Here is a 23,213-nt window from a genome sequence, read left to right on the forward strand (position 1 = left end):
AACAAAACGTTATTCAATTTATCATTGAGATAAAATAACCTGCATTAGTTTATTTCAATGAATATAGAAACTCAATTCAAACTAATCGTTTAATCATGAGATATGCAATTTATCCAACAATATAATTTTCTGAATTAAGATCATTTTCATTTTATTATGTATTTTTTGTATCGTATTTAAATTGAAATGCTTAGATATATTTCTCAATTGTCAAGTTATTTATATTTTGTTATAAAAATTGCATTTCCCCAACAAATATTAGCTTTGTACTTAGGTTTCTTTTGAAGCTACAGTACAGAAATACATATATCATATTTGAATTAAAAAGCTTAGATATATTTCTTAATTGTCAAGTTATTTATGGTTCGGTTTAATAATTGCATTTTCCCTACAATTATTAGGACAAAAGTTTTGTACTTTGATTTCCTTTCTAGGTACAGTACAGAAATTCATATATCATGGTTGTTATCTGCTTCTTAAGAAACACCTGTGTGGGTAATTTAATTAGTCAGTGTATCATCAGCAATTTAGGAACAATCGAATATCGCCGAGAGAATGTATCTGTTGTCTTAATTTCGTTTAAACCCAACAGGATATTATTACACGGAATGCAAACAGACAACCTCTCTTAATTAAATTGTTATCATAAAATGTTCGCTTTTCGAAAGGTTAATTGGTATATTAGTAATCGCGTCATTTAACATTTTAGGTTAAGCCTTGAAAATGGCTAAAAAACACACACATTGGGTTGGACAAAACGAATGAGAAAGTTTGGTAAGATAAAAGCAAATTGAAATACATAAACAGGTTTCCTTATTTGTGACACGCTCTAGGAACATGTGTCACATTGATCGACAGTAGTGTTTGAAAAACAAGTTTATTATACTTTGTACAGTTGAATATGATAAGCTTTTTAAATATTGAAAACATGTTTAGCATAATATGATAATTTGCTTTTTAGGAATGTTACCTCGCTTACCGGAAAACTGATAATTTATTCCAAGTTTTTCTGTCCGGATATAAAATCCGGCCCAAATGGACGTGCGTAAACACGTTATAGATATATAGATACAGTTACAAGTATTGCTGGTTACCGGCCACGCAACGGCACCGAGAGTCGGTATTTTTTTATATTGCCCGGAAACCCATGATTAATAAACTCTTGCATGTCTTAAAAAATCTGTAATTTGTAAAATTATTGACTCCATTGTAGTAATTCTAATACAAAAACGTGCGACGATGGAAAAACGTATGATACAAAATTATGAATTTATTTAAGGGCGTTGTTGTTCGTCAGTTAGTGTCTTAACACAATCTCAAGTTAACATTATCGAAAACACATTTATTCAAACAACAATTAAAATATTATGTTTTATTTAGAAGAGTAAAATAGGTTTCGAAATCATTATCAAATATTAATTTGTGTCACGTAAACTGACAGTTATGGTGCGTTTATGATTCGTACTATTTAAATTTCAATGAAGTAACCAAATAGTCCATATTGCATAATTCCTAGAATAGTACCTGCAATAAAGGACCTCCTTAAGTGCAGCTTGAGTGTTACTTGCTTCACCAATTATACTTTAATGGAACAACATGGGAAACCGAAACCTTCACAATCTTGAACCACTAAATAGATTGGACTACTTATGTGAAAACTACAGAAACAAGCTCAGTAAGTCGAAAATACATTAGTTGGCGGCCAATGGAAAAATTGGTGTCAAAACATTGCTTAATACCGAATACGAATACCGAAATGCAGACTGACATCCATGATAAGTCAGATAAACTGTCTTACAATAAACGTAGTGAACTGAACGCAAATACGATCTTATGTTACTGTATGTGATAAGTCTCATGACAAGTATTCTATACGGCAATGAAACAAATGTTCACCATACAACTCACGGAAAAAGAAACACACAAAATATATTGCCAGTGCAGTGATTCGGCAATACAAAAGGTAACCGCATTCCGGATTCCGCATTTATCCCTTGTCTGTATTGGCCTAATCGATATTTGTAATATAAGATTGAAGGCTAGTAAAGATTTAGCATTGATGTCTTAGACCATGCCAATGTATTGACATTGATTTTAATTATTTAACAGGTTCTCATCTTAAATCGTGCTTCGTTTTTTTTGTTGCTTTAGTAGTTGTTTTGATTTTCGGTTCGTTAATGATGACTTTCGATAATGTGATATTCTACTGTGGGAAAACCGTGGGTCTCGAAGAAAACAATTAGTAATTGCGACCAAAACGCAGCAAGAATCACTTTTATCATTTTCAGTGTTTATCAGATGATGGGGTTGTCCTGTGCTGAAATCGTTTGAGTTTTCCAATTTTTGATTGCTACATCATATCATATATATGTTGTGATTCACATAGAACTCATGTTCAGACACTGATAAAAAATATTTTTTCAATCGTTTATGCCAATCCTTTAAACGTTGTTATTAAAATGACAGAACCTTGTTTCGCTAGATGCTGTACTTTTAAACACAATGGTATTGAATTTTAACATGAAAAACATTGAATACGTGAATTGTTTAGCGGTTGTTTGTGACTTATGATATTTTTTATTTTAAATATGTTGGTTTCTGTGTTTTGTGCACTCTTAACAAGTGTTTTGAAAATATAATAAAATATGGCTAAAGATAATGCATTTTTGATTTGATAGTGTTGCACGTTTCAGTTTTGTGTAAGAAATATCACTATTAACTGGGACATCATTGTTTATGTTAAATGTATTTTATGGTTTCGAAGATAGTATTTTTCAATTCGTGTTAAGTAACCATTATGCCTCCCTGTGTAACATTGTCTGTACAAAGTGTGATTTCAGAATAATACGAATTCTTGCGACGTGCAATCAAGATGCATGCATACAAGACAATACTAACATGTTTTTGGCACGATGTCACCTAATGATCATTGGTCTGACTGATTTATGTTATTTCGTTATAAGAAGTGAAGTGTGTGAATATGTAAAAGCAACGATCCATGTTCTTGAGCAAAAACACGCGTTAAACGAAAAAGGGCAATCAAAAATTATCCTCGCAAAAATCTGCCACTTAGGAAAGACAAAAACCCGTCTTCCGAGACCCCACTACAATAAAACCAGAAGTCTCCAATTAAAGGAGAAAACAGGAAAATATTAACAAACGAACACGAACGTATAGTACATATACATAAATAATGATATAGTGTTTCTAATTTCAAGTTGTCGAGTTTCGTTGTGGCGGGGCGAAAACAAGCATCGCGAAATTATTCATACTGCACCTTTTGCAATCAAACCGATTCTATCATAACCAATATGTTTAAAATACGTAAATGGTATACACAATGACGGACTGCTTTTTATTGTTGCATAACAATAAACTTCTGGAACTCGAAGGGGCAGGTATTTGCATGTGGAGGTTCATATTATGGCAATATTTAGAGGAAAATGTTATTAAATGGCTCACTTTAAAGAGTACCATACATATGTTTGTGTTGGTTTATTTCATTATATTAAGTTTATGATAGTATTCATATCATATCGAGCAATCTCTGGTAAATTTCTGTGTCATAACATAACAATTTTGTCGGGTTTTATTTACTACTCTGTGTGATCAAATTGACAACATTGTAAATGTTCATGACAAAGTGATATTTTGTTTGGAAGCTTAGTGCGATCAGAATAAAAGTAATAACGACAGAAGATTATTGATATACAGTCTGGGTTCTTTTGTTTACTTTTAGTTGCCGTAAACCCATCTAGAGGATCGGTTTATTCCATTAAATTACGTCATTTGTATGTATTAGTAAAAGCAGACATTGAAATAAAAGCAATGTGAAAAAATCACATCGAATTGATCATACAGTAAAGCCCGTTAATTTATATGAACAATATGTCGGTTAAGAATTTAGTATTAATCGAATCGGTGCTATAAAAAAAATAATGTGTCCGATGTTTCCATTTAAGTAATTACTATAAAGCAGACATAGAAATAAGTCCAAGTTAGACTCCATATAATATGATTTTATGTTCAGAATTGCATAAACATCAAGTGGTCATAATATTGATTTTTATTATGAATATGGTATGAGGGCATCGCCTAAATGGTTGCTAACTTGCAAAGAATTAACGACATTGTCATTTCCTGACTCTAGTGAAAAGGCTCTAATATTATGACAAGTAAATTTTCAAATCTAAGCTTAGCATACATTGAAGCATTTCATGATTCAAAATAGCACATGTTTTTACCCTGTTAAAAGACGCGTTATCTTATGCATTACGTTGACAAGCCTTATTTTACAATATTTTAATCAAATTATTCTTCAAGAACACAAAATGGACTTGAGTAATAACTCAGCAATAAATTGGACTGAAGTACTAATTGCTCTTGGTTATTTGTTCTATAAAACCTGGACAAAATATTTTTCATCCACATAATCTATGAAGTAATGAGGTACTAAAAAGTGTTGAAACATCGTTAATTTTGAATAATGCCATGCTTTTATGTTGTAATCAGTAGTGAGATTCAGACTGAGATTGAAATTTGGCAAAAAACTTTTTCGTGATATTGGGGCCTTTAATGAGAAAATACTGTGTTGTTATTTACTGTCGATAAAAGAATGATAGTGAACACGTTGTTGTCCGACATTTCAATTTTGTTCTTATTATTCAATGGAAACTATAAGGATATTTCCAATGGCCAATACGCTAGTGAAGCTTTCGGTAAGTGTATGCTATGTTCAAGACTTGTTTTTTAAACATGTTTTTTTTTTTTTTTTGCTTCTGACCTTTTCCTGTAGACTTTATTGTGTTATTATACAAATCCTGTCACTCAGGTGGTTTACACTATTAATGTATTTAAGGAATGGATGTGTTTAGTAATGCAGTTCATATAAGTGGATGAAAAATGCCAGAGGGGCAATAGTTCTGTTATTCAATAATAATGGTGTAAACACACATTGCACTGTGTAATGAAAACAAAAATGTTTATAAGTACTCACACGCACACTTTTATGATTACCCATGAAGCTGAATAAAACAATTGATTCAATAAGTAACTTATATTACGTAACTTATTTTAAACCCTTCCAGGTTTAAGTTTTAATCGAGCCGGTAATTAAGAAACAATATCGTATCCGATCATTCCATTTAATCACTACACATCAATGAGCCAATTGTGTACATACAAATATAGGCAGGCATTTCGATAAGAAAAAATAAGAATGTATTTTACATAAGTTATACCAACCATACCTCTATGAAATAATAATGAGTGCATCACCCATTTCGTTGACAAGTTCTAAATGTTGAACGGCATCGCCTTGTTCCTGACACGAATGAACTGTTTAATGAGTCTATCTGCGGTCATTTACTGTTGTTCGAATGATAGTGACATAAACGACGTCAACATTGCTCTTTAGTTCTAATCATTGCATAGAAATACCTTTAGGGCATGTCCAGTGGTATGCGAAGTATTCGATGACGTTGATGTTTCAATTAATATCGGGACATGAAATCACCTACCAAATACACTGCATGTTAAGCCTGAAAAGCCCGGAATGCATGTGTTACATAATGTAACCTAATCACATGTATTATAAAATTTGGTTTCAAATACTCAGTCGCTCACTGCTCGGAATATTTATGAAGCAAAAATGTTTTATAGCACATTTCTATGTACAAAACCACTCTCTTGAACGTTCAAATAGTATATTTAAGTTATGTTTCCTGTTCCAGAAACAATTTTGGAACTATAAACAGTGTTGTTTTCGTTATTTCGTAATATCATCCATAATGATTATCATTTATGCTAATAACTATTAAAACGTAAAAAGTTACTTTACGGCGTTCATTTAGTAATATCATTATGTAAAGAGATAGTTTAAGTAACATATATGCTCCACTTTATTTAAACTACTGAAAAACATATAACAAATTGGCGATACTTTCATAACATGCAATTTCTCCCTTCTCCGCCAATACATGTCGGTTAAATATGGTCAATGTTGTCAAACAGCCTCAAAATGCTATAATTGTGGTAATGTTTTTTTTATCTACTCCGTTAAAGTTATGTACTCTTTGTTTTTTATAGATGGTATGAACTATTATTTCATTATTGTACGTGAGATTAAATGATTGCATCATTTAAGTTTATATTAGATAAAATACATAGGGAAATTATACATAACATATTATATACAATACAACACAAAGTAGGAGTGTGAAATCAATCATTAAAGAAAATAATTATTGGCAAAGTGTTTAATAATTTGTATACGAATGTTTCTTGCTTTGGCCCTGTGCCATTCAAACGGGGTTCACTTACTGAATTTGTATCCTTAGGTTTTCATATACATATTCATATTTTACTTAATTATTTATCTTGTCATAACGAACTCATCTTTTGACAAGAATCGGCTTTTTACTTCTCACCGTCGACCGTACACGTATTCCTACTTCTACATGGCGTTTCCCCATCGCAATGACTTCTGTCTTGGTCACAAAAGAAATAGCTTGAGGTTTAGAAATATAGTTTCTCGTATTGGTTTATTTTGACGGAAAAAAGGTTGAACGAAGAAATGAATTAACTTTATATTAAATCACAAATGCGATGAAAATATCTAAATTATTGTACGGACAAAAATAATTCAGCTTTGCCAGTTGGATGTGACATTCTATGTGGATAAAGAATGCAAATAAAACGATTTATAGCCTCTGTAATTAAATTGCCCTTCTTCTGTTAGTGGATGTAATGTATCATTTAAGGTAAAACTTTTGTTTAAACCATAATCGGAATTAAAGGCGAAAATCTTCTGAAAATTGAAATTGTGATTTTCTTTCAACTGAACTATTCTCGGGAATACAATTTCATAACTATAAATTTAAAGTACAAATATCAAATATTTTTAAAGATAAAGTATTTCACAAAAACCAAAGCATAGTTTTACAAACTTAGGGTTAAAAAAGACCCGTATTTAAAATAATGTAAATATATTAACTAACTAATGCATTTCCGTTGGATTGCATTGTGTTATACAAAATAAAATATGAAACAATGCAACTTATCAGTTGAAAAATCGTTTCAACGTTTTAGGCGTCATTTCCAACATGATATGGTTCGATTTTAATATTCTAAACTGAGAGAATATGTTGATTGGATATGATTTCCTAATCTTGTAAGTCGAATGATCTTATATTTTACTGTTGTTTTTTTCTGGTGGTTTGGATTGCTTTCTTTAGTTTTATGTAATGTTTTGATTTACTGATAATTCTACTCTTCCGTATTCACTGGTCGTTCGTTGGTTGCTACTTTAATTATTTACAAATAGATAAAAACCGAGATTTCCATACTTCAGAAGTATGTTATGTCTTACACTTCGTATCTATGTTCAATTGTTGTTGTAGACTAACGTTATCTTATAAGTGTATTTGAAGGATTGAATATATGTCAATGAATCAGTTTATCAGTTATTCACTCAAACTGTCTGTCTGCGGGAAGAAGAGAATGTCTGTGGTCTGAAGTTCATTTTGTATGTTTGTTGCACTGCTTGCCTGATAATGAGCACTCGGTCGGTCTGGTTGCCTGTCTTCCATTCATGAAGTCCGTTTGCTTGTCTGCCTTTCTGTGTTTTAATAAGTCGGTCGACCTGGTTGTCTTTTATACATGGAAAAGTGCGTTTCTCTGCCTAGAAGTCTGATCAAAATGTGTACAAGTCGAGTTGTCTGGTTGTCTGTCTGTCATTCCGCGGTTTTGCAACAACGATGCAGTGCCTATAGCTTGTCGTATATATACGCGTATGCTTTCGTATGGCGTGTGTCCGTTTGTTTAGAAAGATTCTTTGGAATCGAATCAGAAAGCATGCTTTCATTTGAACACGCATTTACTGCTTGAGGTTTTAATCGATTCTAATTGCAATCATTGTTTGACTATAGGTCTTTGTATTTCAATTTAACTAGAATAAATCAGAACTTTAAGGCATAAAAACGTGCGTAAGTGTTGGTTATAGAAACAAAGGCAACATGGTCACATGACAAACTTTACGACTTTCGAGCAATGTATATACTCATATGTGCTCATTAAAACTTTCATAATGGACGGTTAAGAATTCTTTATCTCAAAAGAAAAAAAAAATATACGAAAGAGAATCAGTATTTGATTGATTATGATATATTTCTGATGATGTTAAAGGTCACTATGTTGGCACTGTTTTAATCAATCATTCACAAGGATTATTTAAATACTATTAACTTGAAGATGTTGAAAGCTATGTGGCTTCTATTTGCTTCTAATGACCTTGACACATCTGCGCCTTAAATAAGATATTACAAGTAATTAGCTAATGCTGGTAGGAGATTGGAGAGGAATTTTCAAACATGCGAGTTAAGATGGAAACAAAGAGAGTTTATTATTTATAATTATACGCTGATTAGCATTAATACGCAATATCCTATCCCGGAATCATCTTAACCGACGTTTGATGACAAATGTCATGCTAAATATTTCGCAAATCAAACGGATATTTTCAATTTGGTCGTACAATCCTGGTTGTATTTTCGCAAACATCTTTGTTTGAGATTGAAGAAATATTACAGCGAAACTTTATGTTAAATATGCCAATTGATGAATATTTTCGTACACAAATGTGTTTGATTTGGTGTACCCTTACTCTTAAATATTAATTGATCATAAATAAAAGCCAAACTGCTAAAATTATTTTATTTACATGCTTCAATGGATTAAGTCCAGTTTTTTGACACTATATGTTATCGCATTTCTCCGAGTAGATATCACCATGGTATCGACTGCTTTTCCACCTAAAAATAACATGGACCGTTTTTGTCACCTGATCCTGATAGCAGACTGTACTCAACACGACTTTCACAAATCAGTGGTAATCATTCATTGATAACAAATAGACAGAGATGAAAATAATGTGAAGAATCTGTGTTGTTTTTTTCTATTTTGCTAAAACGCAATGCAGACAAACAACTCCGACGAATTGAATGGTTGGAATACAGTGCAATCGCTTCAAGGTAATACCTTATGCAGACAAGTGATAAGATTCCGATTTGATAACACGGTAAACTAATAGTAAACCGGACTATATTTTAAAATCAGTTTGCTTAAATCATTTCATATAAAGATGCACTCTTGCTCCTAAATAAGATTTACCACAATTAATACAAATATTTGATATACCAAAAAGGATAATGTCGAAAACTATGTTTCTTATGAAGGTTCCTGAGATTAAGTTGAAAGTGGTGCAAACAACACAGTATTTCTACCTTATAAGACAATAGACGATCACAGTGAATCTTTTAGCACTCACCAAATATTTAATATGTTTGCATTTTCAGCAATAAATCACACGGTTACAATCTTGTTATCAGTAATTAATTTTTCCAATAAATGCATTATATAGTACGTAGTTAAAGGTTTATCACTCAAAATGTATGTTTGTTATACATGTGTAAGTATTGTTATTGAATAAGAGTGTCACTGTAAGCTAACTTTGCATAAAGGCCTTGATTGATAAGGGAGGATAATAAATTAATACCTAAGTTTCGTTATAATATGTTTGCATTCCACTTCAAAGACACTACTGTTCTCGACAATTAAATAGAGTAGATTAGCATCGTTTTAATTCACTTAAGAATAGTGTAGCTTGAAAGTAAACAACAACAACATGAAAGTGCGAAAGCCGTATTACGTTTCTTATGTAAATATAACAGGTTTTTACATCTGCGCTTGAGTTGACAGAAACAATGTGAGAGCACTGATAAGAACGTTGGATTAGTTTCTGTCAGATAAATACAGTTAATGATATGCAAACAGGTTGTGTCGTCGTCAGCGAGCAGAAGTCATGTGGAGGTATTTACGTTATAAAATGATTATAACAACCAAAATATATAATTTCAAAATCAACAACATAAAACAAACTACACAATATAATGTGATACACTTTCAAACATACAAGAAATAGCAGGCCTAGGTTATTTATAACAGTTCTTCAATGAACTCTCTACTCCAAATAATTTGCAACTCCATAGAATTCGAATTAAATGCTTTAACATGCTTATTTTGATTGTTTTAAATTACATAAGGTCAGTGCATGGAAATGTAAGTTTAACTATCAAACACAAACAAATTAAAAAAGAGTGTCAGTCTTTGTCAAGGCCGTCAGTAAGAGTTAATACTTGTTTACGCTTTCTGTTCAATCGAACAAATATAATATAGACTAACAAGTTTCAACACAAAACTGAATGAAACTCGTAATTAAGGCGTCAATGAGTTGTTTATATAAAAACTTAAAGCAAATGCGAGAAATTTCAGATTCCATCACTTTTATCTTCTGAACTATGTAATGGTTTACTTTTGGTCAAAGAAATTAGACTTTCCATCATATAAATAAATATAAATATAAAAACATGTTAGCTGTAACTCATTGCAAGATAAACGTCAGCAATAAAACGTATTCAAAATGTATCAAACAATACAAAGAAGACAACTCGAGGCAAAATATTTTTTTTTATTAAATTCGTTCTATTGGCTGGCGACTATTGAAACCTTGATGAATGTCAGTTTAATGCTTTTGTTTGGCATCAGCAGCAAGAATAGCTGCTTCCATAGGTTTTACAAATATATCATCCTTGTTTTCAATGTTTGCATAGTAGTATACCCAATTAGCAATTATGACTGAAATGATTAGTATATGTTTAAGATACGAATGTTAAATACTAACATAAAATTAAAATACTTGAAAATATATATCTGCAATGAGAGCCGATGCTAGGGGAGGTATTATTACCGTTGCTTTCAATGAGATGTCTGCATCACACCCAGACAGCTATGATTAATTATTTTCTTCATCTAAAGGATATTTCTTCCCGAATGTTATCAATGGTACAAAATTGAATATCATTTGTATTTGACATTGAGATTTTCCGTGTAATAATCATATTATTTTCTACTGTAAGTAATACGTGTTAACACTATTTCAAAGGAATGTGTCGGACATAAACGAATTACTGCAATAGTACTGAATATTTAATAAACATTATCAAAATAATTTTATCACTTTTATATTAGTTATTATACTAATTATACATATTTGTTTCACATTATTCTCAAAACAACGGCGCGCATCTTTCTTTGAAATTTCTATCGTTTCTACCAAGAAATTCAGAGCGTTTGTCTATTACTACTATTGGATATGGTTTTCCTATTGCATTGACTGCTTCCTTGTACACAAAAAATACAGCTGAAGGATGACTCGCTGTCTGGATTGTGTGAACGTTATATGAGTTGTTTTAAAGAAAGAAAGCATCTTCAATGTATTTAATCTAGTTGTTATACGATTACATTGTTTGTGACCAATATGCTATGACATACAGTCTGGACTAAAAGACGAAAGAACATAATTAATATTACATAATTTGCAAATGGTAAATCATTCGCTTTGATGCTGGATAAAACTATAAATTAAGGTAAGAAGTTGTCAAAATATAAACTCAGTGATCAAAGTTTTATATATTCCTGTGACATTTCTACTTTCACAGGCTTATTATGGATAAAAAAGGTCTCATTATTGTATGCAAATTTATGAGAAAAAAAACAGTCCACAATTTTCGAACAGTAAAATATTCATGACTGCATGAAATCGTTTTATTAAATCTTTCCTGTCCTAAGTTAACATCTTAAATGTGTGTATTTATGTGAATTTATGTTGACTGTTTATTTGTGTTTGTTGTTCTCATATGTGTTTTATCTATTTTGCAAAGTCGTTCAGAAGTTCAAATTTACCACTGTGACAGTACAAAAATGGGAATCAAGCATATCACAACGAAGCGAAAACATACCGAATCAAATATGAACAGATGGCAATGTAGACTTATCAACTTGAAAAAGCGCAGATAACCCGTACACTTTCCAATAACTAATTATTTCCAATGATTAGTTATTTATGTTTTTTGCCACCACGTTGACTGGTCTTAACATTTTTTTATGTGCTATGATTTCTGGTCTTGTTGAACGTAAATTGCGTTAACGAAATGAATGAATCAGACCGACATATTCTCATGTGTTCGATGTATCACTCTTGCAGAGTAGGTAAGTGTTTTATTCTACAGCATCAGCAATATATTTAGCATGAATCCGCTCCTACATTGTCCTTTCAAGTCAAAACGTATTTCCCTAGATTATGACATGTTATTTTTTGTTCTTATCTTTGAAGAACACTTCCGTCTTGAATTTCAAGGCGGTGCAGATATGTTCATTTTGAAGGTTCGTTTCTTGACAACATCTAGATGAACCGTCAGAGCGATAAAATAAAATAATTTGTGTTAATAAAGATCGTATTTGCTGTAGCAAAATTCCACGATATATGTTTGCCACTTTAGTATATTTTCATCAAATAACAGTTGATGTCAACATGTCAACATTTGAATGTTGATCTTAAAATGCATGCATTATACCAAGGTGGCGACGACAATATCTATTGTGAACAGTCTCAATTAAACGTGACTACTGTTTTTATGATACAATGCAAACTGTATGTGCGACCAAAACAAGACATCTATGGAGACACATAAAGTCATCGTGATCAAAGCTTATCAGACACCAAACAGTCCCAATGTATCAGACACAGATAACATAACATAACAATATCGTTTACATAGACTGTTCGAGTTGGATCACTCTGCGAGGGTTACCGCAGTCATACTGTCATACGGCCATGCATATTAGTATGAGTATGAGACGATATCTCTATGTTAGGGCGGATTACCACAGCAAGTAGGACATAAAAAAATTTCACTGTCATCCTTTGGTTTAAACTTATATTTCCAAAACAAGACCTTTATCCTATTGTTGAGAAAGAAAACACCATTATCTTCAATATTCTAAGCAAAGTAAAGAATTGAAGTAACTACAAGGGAAAGCCACAGGAATTATGCAAATGATTAGGCATATTCAACCGAACTTTTAACATTTTTATATTTCTACTTTTTCTATCTATATCGCAATGAAAATATATCTTCATTGTTCTTTGAAGTCGGAATCTTGAAAATTGGCGAACTGTTTGATATGTAATTGATTTATTAAACTTGTCGCGTTTATTAACAACAAACAAACAAACGCACATGTTTCCCAAATGCCACTGAGGTGCTGAAGATTTGCATATGAATTTGAATTCATGACTGATAAGAACTCTTTGAAAACACATTTTCAAATTGGTTCACGTTAAAAACTTGTATAGGCTTTTGAGAAATGACTACGTTATATTCATGAAAATAGGCATATAATTCCGAGAACTAACTGGAAATATTGTGGAATGTTAAAACATTACACATAGGGTGATGTTTAGTTTGCTACAGTCTTTGTTTGTCGGTAATTAAAAGTATCAAAGAATCAAACCATGGAGCCGAACAAGTAAACACAAACCCTGGATTAAGGCACATGGATAGGGCCAATAAAAATCTTAACCAGACGCACAGCGTACAAACGACACAAACATATCGCACATGAATCAAACCAACTTTATCACGTAATGGTTTGGTCATCGCCATGGATGATACAGCGAAACACGAGTTACCCTGGAACTTTAAGTAATTTATGTGGTCACAACCACACATCTAAAGCATTTATCCACATTCGCAATAAAATTTCAACCTCCTTTGATATAGTATTTGCTTGAACAATGAATAATAAAAACAACAATGATTTATATACACGGATAAACTAGCAACAAGTACTCAACCACCAGATACGAACATCACAAACAATGGATTCCAGTCGAATACAACTTTGCTTTATCATCGGAGTTACAAAGAAGTCTGATAAAAATGTAAAGAAAAAAAACAATATGATGCCCGATTGTTCAATCACATTTCTAAAAACAAGCTATAAGCAAATAGCAAGGACATTCGATGAGGACACTTGATAGTCCATAAAGTATAATTTTACACTTTAGAATCATATAGTCTAAAAATAAATGTGTGCATCATCCATATCTGTGACAACCTTAAACGGTTTAACGTTTGAATATTCCGAATATCACTTCGCATTATTGACATAATAAATCGAATATTAGCTAACCATAATCAAACTGGCGATATAACCATTACATGCAATTTGTCGCTTCGCCAGCCGATGTCGGTTAGGAATGGTATTGAAGTTGGCGTACACTCAGTACATGTTTTTATTACATATTTAAAATATTATAAAAGAAGGTAATCATAAAAATATTCGAAAAAAATAGATCGTAGTATTTGGATTGATGTCATGCCCCTTAAAACTTATCTCTATGTATTTATAAATCGCACGAAATGGCAGACGTTTATATCAAACAACTTATGTTTAAGTGATACAATATTATATGAATCATAATATTGACAAGACGATCAGAATAATTTAATCAGTAAAATATGAATGTTTCTTTAGACATAATCTTACCTCTTGGCAGCATATAAAAATTGAACCAATATTTGGATTGGTTATGGTTTTCTATTCAAAATCTTCGAGTCTGCACTTATTCCTATGTAAGTAAGGTATTGTCCCATCGCAATGATTTTGGTCTTGGTCAAAACATGGTATATAGAGGGATGTGCATAGTATTGGGTTGTTTTTGGACATTTAAATAATTAAAAAATTCAACAATCGGATATCATTATATGATTCAATTGTTTACGTTATGACTATGCTATGATACTATTCTACATTGATGAATAGAAATACAACATATCATAGCCTCTTTATAGCCTCTATCATGGAAATAATACCAATAGGTATAAAAGTCTATTCGCTGTTAAAAATGCACTCCTACTCCCAAATAAGATTTACAACATTTTATAATATTGTTTAATTTTCCAAAAAGGATAAATACATGCCAACATCAATGGTTCTAATGAAAGATACCCAGTTTTTTTAGTCATAACATGGTATTTCTACCTTACGAGACTATAGTAGACCACAGTATACATTTTAGCATTCGCATATATTTTTATCCCTTTCTGCAAGATACACAGTAACAATCTTGTTATCAGTAATTATTTTTCCATAAATTCGTTATTTAGTAAGTAGTTAAACATGTGCATGCATGTGTATGTATCGATTTTGAATAAGAGTGTCACTTTAATGGTTGCTTTCGGCTGATTATCAACGAAAACCATTGTGCTTGAAATTCATATCTTGCAGACTGGCATTTTGTCTGTATTTCTGTTGAGCAGTCCTTCTATAAGGATGTCTGCCTCGAATAAGTTGGACTCTCTGTCGGTCTGTCATTCATTTTGCAAGTCCGATTGTCTGATTGCCTGTCTGTGTGCAAGTTGGTCAGTCTGGATGTCTGGATTTTGGTCAGTTACTTCGACACTATACTTTGTGTGTGTGCGTTTATTTGTGTGTGAGTGTAGGTCTTCGTGAAGTGTGTGTTAGATGTTTTCTCTAATTATGAGATATTCTCACTGGACTTATATATACATTTAAAATATGATACTAAGCAATCGCATACTTTAGAATCGGTTCAAAATCTTTATGGTTTGATTGGATCCCACCCTAAATATATTAGGTTTATTACCGATTCAAGTGTCAAACTTGTTGTTTTAATAGCACTTTATTCAAAGATTTGCAACTAAAATACCTCATATATAATATTAAAGGCAGGCAAAGTATAACAAATCGTGTGCAAGTTTTGGTCAAGGAAAAGGCAATATGGTATTCTGATAGACAAAATGAATGCCTCACCAACATTGAACAGCACTGGTAGAGATTTGTCTATCTCAAAGTTATTTAATTAAATAAAAGCAGTAATATTAATATATTAAGAGAAGCTTTTGCTGATGCATACACTATATATGTTGACACTATATTCTTAAAATGATCACAAACACTAAACTAAAATTCACTTAAGGAGTTTACAGCTTAAAGCAAAACGTTGACTTTATACGAACGGAATATTATGATTGTGTTATTCTAAGTTATTAGCTAATGGTGGTAGGAGATTGAACAAGAACACAGACATTTTGGGTTAAAATGAAGACGAATATTTCGCTTTAGTAGCATTCAGACTGATTTGCAACGCTCAGATTCAAACCGGGGAATCCGAAATTGCGCCAAACGGGAATAAAGAAAATAGTTATAACTGTCTGATGAAATAACATAATGATATTTCCATTGAAATAATTCCAAGATACAAGGCCTATTTTATGGGCTACATGTTCCTCTTTTATTCCTGGACTGTGCAAAATACATCTTCGAACAAACGATTCTTGGATTAAAAGTAGCCTGATTGTGTTTCCGTTCATTAGTCAGTCCGTCTCTCTGCCTACCTGGCTATGTATTTTGCGATCAATCTGGGTGTTGGTTTTTCATTTCGTCATTTAGTCATAACGCGTGTCCATATTTTTGCCTGTCTGTAAACCAACCAGTCGTTTTGTTTGTCTTTATTTTTTCATTAAGTCCGTATCTTTATCATTATGTTTGTCTTACAGCGTTTATGTCTCAATTTTAAAGTGTTGGTCTGTTTGTCAATAAAGTGCTTCACAGCTTTTCGTATGTTTGCATGTGCGTGTGTATTCGTGTATAAATTTCTTGTTTTCTTGTTCTGCTTTATTTATTTTCCTCCGACCTAACATTTATATATAACTTAAATAAAGCATAATCTGTGAGCGATCAAAGAATTTACATGGTTTAATTGAAATTTAATCCAATCATTAAAACCATTTTCATGCGTGTGTGGACTGCAGTTAGTATTTTTCTGCTTATGATTTCGTTTTGTACGTGTGTGTCTGTAGTTCATTGTCGTTTAGACCCCTGCCTTGTACCTTTGAACAGGGTTGGTCTTTATTGTTTCGACTTCTTGCTTTGTCATTCTAGTGGGTATTGTATTATTATTTGAATAATATTATTGATTCAAGTTTTACCCATTCTTTCTCTCTGTATTTAAATAGCAATAATATTTTAATAAATTGAATTGTTAAACGTCAGACCTCAATTTAAAGGCATGAACAGAACCAGAAGGTTAATGAGAGTTGAGCAAGGCTCTGAGGCGACGTGGTCTTAAAACAAAACAAAAAACTATGAAAAAAGATCATTTAACAACACTTAACAATTTTGAGTTATTTTCTAAAAGCTTCATAAACATTCTTAAAAGAAGCATTTTTATTCAATGGATTGGACGATCTTTTCTGCTGATGTCTTAATGTATATTTTTTAACTATTTAAAAAGATGTACACACGGATATTATGGAGGTAATATTAACATTCACTTAAAAAGGATGATGGCTACAAAACAACACTATGTTTTTCAACTGATGTTGCAACATGCGTGTTATCTTTACAATTATTGGTCTTTCTGGTAGGGAAAAACGCAAGAGCGGGCGAATAAAAGAAACCAAGAAGTAATACGCTGAACGGCATTTAGACAGAAAATCTAAGCCCGGACTCATATCGAGTTTTAAGAATATGGCAAAAATAAAAATAAGAAAATGGTTATTTATAATTGAGGAAAACACATTTTGATAATTATAGAAGTTCAATGGCACAGGTTCATATAATATAATTATACAGTGGCTATTCCTTAACGATAATCTATGTTTACTTATGTATTGTTTCTGAGTTTGAGGTTCAAAGTTTCATTTTATTGTAGAATTTACTTCTTTGATTTTTGTTTAATTAACATTCCTATACAAAGTTCTCCTATTAACGACATAATGACCTAATCATGTGCTAACATTCCCGTGCCTGCCTGCTAGTCCAATGTTTAGGAGAAGTCAGATCTGGCAAATCTATTCAACATGCCATGTTGTACGCACATTTTATGACAGACTGCTTTGTTTCATCTTTGAATGACTGAATTACAGTAACTGATGATTCTACGGCACCAACAAAACGTGCATCAAGAAGTTACAAAATAAACAGAATACTGCTGCCCGTCTGATTACATGAACATCTATGATTTAGTTATATTACTTGAGGAATTACATTGGCAACCGGTGAAGAAAAAAATGAATAAGAAAACTGACTACCACAATTAAAGCTTTACATGGACAATCGCCAGTATATATGACGAACTTGTTACAAGTTTACGAGCCTAGGCACAATCTAAGATCAAATAATGAAGTGCCCATATAAGTGATTCCAAGGAATATCGTACTGTCACATTTAGAGAACAAAGTTACAAGTATGCGGAGCCAAAACTTTGAACCTCTCTTCGATCTCAAATCAGAAGATTCTAAAACGTTGTTCTCCTTCTAACAGACACTTAAAACTCACTTTTTCTCAAACAGTTTGTCGTGAAGTGCACCAGTATTTCTGATTGATTGTATATATTCACTTAAAATCCTCTCAGAATATTATTTATAAGCTTGAAAGACATTATATACATGTACTTACGTAAATTGACAATTATTTGGTATGAAACCTTCTCAATGATTAAGAAGAAAACAATTTATATTTTAAACATGAATAGTTATCCATTTTTTATGTTATTTTACTTAAATAAATAGGCAATGGATTTTATGTTTATTTCATAATATCACTAAGCTTGATTTTTAAAAATGATTAACCTGTTCATTTACCTTTTAATTTAAGGTAAAAATTAGAATTAAATTATGGTATTGGTGAACTTGAGCTAAAAATCAGATTGTGTGTAATTATATAAATAACCTAACAATACGTATATGTATGAATACTGTGGTGCAACAGATCTTGTACTTAAATGCAGATTATACTATACGTTGAATGGAAAGTTGGTTATATTTATGAGAAAAGGTTTTGTTCTTTCTTTTGAAAGAAATGCACATTAAACTGTGCAGTTTTAACCTGATGTGATTTATTTGTATTCAGCATGCTGCTTTTTATTATTTTAGCATATAATCTGCTTAATTTGTTTTACGATAACTATTAATTAGCATATACAGAGATGCTTATGAATAGGTTTCAAATTAACATTAAAGAAAAAGCAATCTAGCATACGTTTTTAAATAAAGGGTCTCACAGTGTAATTGATAGATTTACAGTGAAGTTAATCAATTAGTTTTATATAAACAATAAAATTTAACATACTTTTTACTTAAAGGGATTCACAGTGTACAGAGATTCTAATGAATAAGTTTAAAACAACACAATGAGAATACAAATCAGAAAACAGTTTTACTTGATACATTTCACAGGGAAGAATGTGACAATGTTTTTTTTTCGACAATAAAATATATAAAAAACAAACTTGCGATACGTTCATATCATCCGGAGCTTGTGTTCTGGACCAGAAGTGTATTTTGGGTTGACTTTAAACTTCTCATACATATAGATTATGTGCGGGAGATGTGCAATGTATATGAAACATAGATCTGGGGGAAAACGTTATGTTATTAACCTTTGTTTTTGGTTCATTCCATATTTTTCTAACTGGAGCGTTAATCAAAATGACTTTACATTTGTCAGAGTTAAATCCAAACGCCTTTAGGGGGTTGACTTTAAATTTCACATACATTACCGTAACACCAATAATAAACACGCTTCAGTTGCGTTAAGTACTAAATGTTCCTCACTTAGCACGTGTTATGCTTATAATATTCAATAACCGTGTGGAATAGAATGACATAATACTGGCTTTGTTAAAAACACGTCGGAAAGTCAGAATTTCCATATGTTTCTCAAGCATAAAATACCCCCGGAGCCGAAAATATGTTTCACAGTCCTATGGGATTGTCGGGTTTTGTTTAAATTTGTATTGTGTTCAGACAAATAAATTCTGGGAGCGTTAGATGGGTTAGAGGATTTATCATTTCAAAGCAACATCACAGTAGTCCGTCATAATCAAACTGCCTCTTTCCTGATGTTTTTTTCTAATAGCATTTTCAAACAAAAACATCCCTGTTTCAATGCAGTTTACGTAATAGCCCCTCGCATTTTATTCATTTTCTGTTGCAAGTCAATTGAATTCTTGGAGCTTTATATTAGATAAGATTTAATTTTTTCAAAGTAATTGCATGGTTTTCTTTCTTTCATATTGAAATTGGGGGTCTTTCAGAACATTGATTGAATTGTTCACATTTATATTTATATTATAGCTGTTTATTGAAATGTGTGGAGTATTATATTGCATGAAATTCCTTTGATGATTTAAAATAACCCCGAGTGAACTCCTATTTCATGGGTTGTTCCGAAATGACTACCCCAAAATTGAATTATACAGATAGTTTGATGTGAGTGAATTCTGTTTTTTTGTTAACTTAAGTGTCTGTATCCTTTTACATTGAGCATATAAACTATAATATATATTTTTAAATTGTTGAATACTTGACTTGCAATTGTAGCCTTGCAATTCACCTGAGACAAACATATCGACCTATGAACAAATGAAGTGGTCTTTTATTAAAGCCCGTGAAAAGTTCTCTTTGTATGTACCATTCAAGAGGGGAAAACAATAATGCGACTGAACCTTACTGAACTTAGACCGAAAAAATATCACCCGGGGCCAATTGTATCATTTCCGTTAAATTTTGGATTCGTAAATGTTATCCGAGATCAGGTGTATATTGATTGGTAAGATCATATAATGATCTGTTTAATGAGTTCATGTGCCACCATTTACTGTCAAGCGTGAATATAAGAATAATGGTGTGAAAAACGTTACTAGACATTGCACTTTCATTCTTATTATTGAATACAAACTGTTGGAAATGCCAACGATGTTTTGTGTCCCTCTATTAGAGTCTGTTAGATATGTGTCCTTTACGATACGCTTTAGTGTCAAACCTGAACTGAAAACATAAAAGAAAATCATCATTTTGGATCCACATATAATTGGAACAGAAACTGTGTTTGCAGTATACCTGATCTAGGCAACCAAAGAATGTCATGTATTTACGCATTTTATTTTCAAAACAAAGTAAAATGCAAAATGCGTTATCAAGAAAACACTTTTAAAACACGTAGGTTATTTGTGATATGTTTTAAGTATATTACATTTTTTTTTGCCTTAACGCTAGTGTATGATTCGCCGTTAAAAGGGTTTTTATGTTTTCCATGTTTTATTTACCGATTTGTGATTGTTTTGAAGTTTACATACAAATACAAATTGAACCTTGTGACCTCCTTTGTGTTGTCATTATAAATGCTAAGGCACTCACCTCAATATTTATTGTACTTCGGTTGATCATATAGTTAAGTGTTTTGTTTAGTGTGATGGAAATTGTTACAATCGTTTGATACTATCTTGGGATTCACTGAAATTCTTATCACCCGAGTTCATTTTTACATTCAAATATTGTCTCGGCCGCAGGTAGCGGTGTCAGTCAATAAGGGTAAGAATTTGTTTTGTATATCGTGATACTGCAACATATGCATTCGCCCATTTATTTCATACTTGTTTCCAACCTTAGTTCATGAGATAGGTGTTTTGTAAATTATCTTAATGGTTCGTTTACGCAAATTACATGAGGTTTAAAAAATACTTAATAGTTGTATAAATGCCCATCTTGTTTTTGAGAGGTTCTTGGTTTTACTTCCGACCGGAATCTCAGGGGGCTTGTGTAAAAGGTTCCACCAGGGCGAGACTGGTCCAGTATAATATGTGTCCATCTTGTCCAAACAAGTTTGTTATCCAGTCCAACCAGATAGGGCGTTGCCTATTGGTGTAGGTTTCGATTTCTCAGCCATGAGTTTGATTTATTTTAGCGGAATTTTCTCCTGGCCCCTTAAAATGGAAATTATCGCAAGTTGTTTGTCAAGCTATCAGTTTTAGTCCAAAAAGAGCTCAAACATAAAAAACAACAACATATTAACTTCTTAAACAAAACTAAATAAAACATCTTTTTTTATGACTTATGGACAAAAACTGCAATTAACAGCACAACCACTAAGTAAAAGTCGAAATTTAAATATAAACCCCTTCCAATGGAACAGTGTCAACGCTAATGACACAAACCTGAAGCACGACTTTTTGGTACCGCCACTGAATGGTCAGTAAAATGTAAATTTACTGGGTGCACAACCTCACAGTAACCCCAACTATTATGAATAAAGTAAAAAATACACCGAACTGTCTCAAGATAGAATTAAATGTTTATAAATCCGATAAATGATTAAATCAATGCTTTCCTTCAATTAAATATGTTGTACGTTTCAAATGTCAACCTATTTGGAGAATAATAGCAATCCTCCCAGCATGGTACAGACGCTTTATTTCTAAGAATTTTCTAGATTTTTAACACCCATAAATATATCACGGTTGCTATCTGTTACCTAAGAAACCATTATGAGAGCAGACAGTATTCAGCGCAACTTCTGTATAATTTCATAATTCACTAATACACAATCTTTTGAGAAATATCACACGAGGTCAAAATTTGTACTCTTCTAGTACGTTTTGTGTGTCAAAACGCAATAGTTTATGTTTGAATGGAATTAATAATAGGCAACTGGTGTTAAGGACAACAGTATTGCTATTTATCGGAAAGGTTTAGCAGTTTGCAATGGATATATTCCTTCTACATAATACTTTGATGTAAAGGTGAACACAGAGTAAGTCAATTTATATTTTAATTATACTATTGCAGAATGATCTTTATCAATATCATTAATATAGTTTACGATATGAATTGGGATTTGAATATGTTAACGAACGAATGTGTCTCATTAGTCCAGCGGGCAGTTCCTTAATTGAGAGGAGTGACATATAAACAAATAACGTTGCTTATGTAACCTTACATTCAAAGACATCCTGGATTAACTGCATATAAGCAAAAACATATAGGTAACAGAATCCTTTCGGATTTGAGTGTATGAAAAATACAGTAAATATATGTTCTATCTGTTAATCCTAATGACACGCTGTAGTGACATTACAGAGGCTAGGGATGAGGTATGCAAAGATGAAAACGATTTTGAATGTTGATGTTTCATTTAATGATGCATATAAAATAAATTTCAATCTGTAACATATAGCAATTGAATTCATTACCTTAACAAACTTAACTTGCATAACATAATTTTGACTCGTACATAGTTTACCAGGTTGTTCACTTCATGTTTTATGATATTAATCAATTCAACTCGTTTAATGATAGAAGGTTTGCTGGTATTTAATATAAATGATGACAAACATTTACATTGTGCTGGGACAATCAAACAAATTCCTACAGTTTAACTGCAGTAATCTGTTGCATAATCCCATAATGTGGTTAAAATGCATACTAAAATTAGCAGCCGCAACGCTT

At 31.9% G+C, this 23,213-nt stretch overlaps 1 protein-coding gene across 7 annotated transcripts in view; it reads left to right on the forward strand.

The window, feature by feature from the left end:
* Positions 1-23,213, forward strand: part of LOC128234062 (corticotropin-releasing factor receptor 2-like) — a 339,798-nt gene that overhangs the window by 94,689 nt on the left and 221,896 nt on the right. The window contains exon 1 of one of the 7 annotated variants that reach the window (XM_052948091.1): positions 11,384-11,483. The exons of the other annotated variants lie outside the window; for them this stretch is intronic. The gene's annotated coding sequence lies outside the window, so the exon portion shown is untranslated. Of the gene's footprint in view, positions 1-11,383; positions 11,484-23,213 lie in introns of those variants that run through there. 7 annotated transcript variants of the gene reach the window in all.

This window comes from Mya arenaria, chromosome 1, assembly GCF_026914265.1.
Source record: "Mya arenaria isolate MELC-2E11 chromosome 1, ASM2691426v1".
NCBI lineage: Eukaryota > Metazoa > Mollusca > Bivalvia > Myida > Myidae > Mya > Mya arenaria.